The sequence below is a fragment of the Petromyzon marinus genome, chromosome 20 (genome assembly GCF_048934315.1).
Source record: "Petromyzon marinus isolate PM22_M1 ecotype Great Lakes invasive population chromosome 20, UKy_Petmar_22M1.pri1.0, whole genome shotgun sequence".
Classification (NCBI taxonomy): Eukaryota; Metazoa; Chordata; class Hyperoartia; order Petromyzontiformes; family Petromyzontidae; genus Petromyzon; species Petromyzon marinus.
The window spans coordinates 14,996,063-14,998,562 of record NC_133686.1 but is presented as its reverse complement, the minus strand read 5'-3'; positions in this window follow the sequence as shown (position 1 = coordinate 14,998,562).

The following is a 2,500-nucleotide window of genomic DNA, read 5'->3' as shown; positions in this document are numbered from 1 at the left end:
AAAAATGTGATATTTTTCACGGAGAGACCCCGTGAAACGCTAGAAGTGGGCGGGGATGTCTCTCTTGTGGCTCACGGGGCTGTTAGGGTGGCACAGAAATCCCTCGGAATGGGAAAACGGGTCATTTTCGTGTCGCCACATTGCATACGAACCGCATGAAACTTCCAGAGGCATTTGCAGCAGGAATGCATGTGCACTCAAAAAAGTGAATATTTCTCACGGATAGACCCCGTGATACGCTAGAAATTGGCGGGGATGTCTCTCTTGTGGCTCACGGGGCTGTTAGGGTGGCACAGAAATCCCTCGGAATGGGAAAACGGGTCATTTTCGTGTCGCCACATTGCATGCGAACCGCATGCAACTTCCAGAGGCATTTGCAGCAGAAATGCATGTGCAGTCAAAAAAAAATTGATATTTTTCACGGATAGACCCCGTGAAACGCTAGAAATTGGCGGGGATGTGTCTCTTGTGGCTCACGGGGCTGTTCGGGTCGCACAGAAATCCCTGGGAATGGGAAAACGGGTCATTTTCGTGTTGCCACATTGCGTACGAACCGCATGAAACTTCCAGAGGCATTTGCAGCAGGAATGCATGTGCACTCAAAAACTTCTATATGTTTCACGGATAGACCCCGTGAAACGCTAGAAATTGGCGGGGATGTGTCTCTTGTGGCTCACGGGGCTGTTAGGGTGGCACAGAACTCCCTCGGAATGGGAAAAGGGGTCATTTTCGTGTTGCCACATTGCATAGGAACGCCATGAAACTTCCAGAGGCATTTGCAGCAGAAAGGCACGTGCACTCAAAAATTTTAATATTTTTCACGCATAGACCCCGTCAAACGCTAGAAGTTGGCGGGGATGTCTCTCTTGTGGCTCACGGGGCTGTTAGGGTCGCACAGAAATGCCTCGGAATGGGAAAACGGGTCATTTTTGTGTGGCCACATTGCATAGGAACGGCATGAAACTTCCAGAGGCATTTGCAGCAGGAATGCATGTGCACTCAAAAACGTCTATATTTTTCACGGATAGACCCCGTGAAACGCTATAAATTGGCGGGGATGTCTCTCTTGTGGCTCACGGGCGCTGTTAGTTAGGGTCGCACAGAAATCCCTCGGAATGGGAAAAGGGGTCATTTTCGTGTTGCCACATTGCGTACGAACGGCATGAAACTTCCAGAGGCATCTGCAGCAGAAATGCATGTGCACTCAAAAACGTCTATATTTTTCACGGATAGACCCCGTGAAACGCTAGAAATTGGCGGGGATGTGTCTCTTGTGGCTCACGGGGCTGTTAGGGTCGCACAGAAATCCCTCGGAATGGGAAAACGGGTCATTTTCGTGTTGCCACAATTGGCATACGAACGGCATGAAACTTCCAGAGGCATTTGCAGCAGAAATGCATGTGCACTCAAAAACGTGAATATTTTTTCACGGATAGACCCCGTCAAACGCTCGAATTTGGCGGGGATGTTTCTCTTGTGGGTCACGGGGCTGTTCGGCTCGCACAGAACTCCCTTGGTCCACCTGATTCGTGCATACAGGCAGCAACTAAAACTCTGTAAACCTGCTGTGAGGACATCTAAACAGTGGACCAGTGAGGCTGTGGAAGATTTGCGGGCGTGCTTAGACTGTACTGACTGGGATATGTTCACGACTGCTACCAATAGTCTGGATGAACTCACAGAGGCTGTGTACATCAGCTTCTGTGAGGACTGCTGTATCCCAACACGTACCAGGGTGAACTTTAACAACAACAAGCCCTGGTTCTCAGCAAAGCTCAAAAGGTTGAGGTTGGAGAAGGAGGAAGCGTTTAGGAGTGGGGATAGAGACAGATTCAAGGAGTCGAAGAACAGGTTTAGCAAAGCGGTGAGAGAGGCTAAACGACTGTACTCAGAGACACTAAAACACCAGTTCTCTACTAACGACGCTGCTTCTGTCTGCCAAAGGGCTCAGGCACATCACCAACTACAAACCCAGAGCGCCCCACACCACTAACGACTCCCGCCTAGCCAACGACCTGAACGAGTTCTACCGTAGATTTGAAAGACAATTGGACTGTCCTGAACCACCCCTTCCCACCCAAGAGGCCCCATCCCCCACCCATACTACAGAAACGACTCTCTCCTTTCAGGAGGGAGAAGTTAATGGGCTTTTCAAGAGGCAGAATCCACGCAAAGCAGCCGGGCCGGACTCTGTCTCTCCAGCCACCCTCAGGCACTGCGCTGGCCAGCTGTCTCCGGTGTTCACCAACATCTTTAACACCTCCCTGGAGACATGCCATGTACCAGCCTGTCTCAAGTCCTCCACCATCATCGCTGTGCCCAAAAAGCTAAGGCCAACAGGACTAAATGATTACAGACCGGTCGCCCTTACATCTGTGGTAATGAAGTCTTTTGAGCGCCTGCTCCTGGCACACCTCAAAGCCATCACAGACCCTCTCCTGGACCCCCTTCAGTTTGCCTACAGAGCCAACAGGTCTGTGGACGACGCAGTTAACATGGC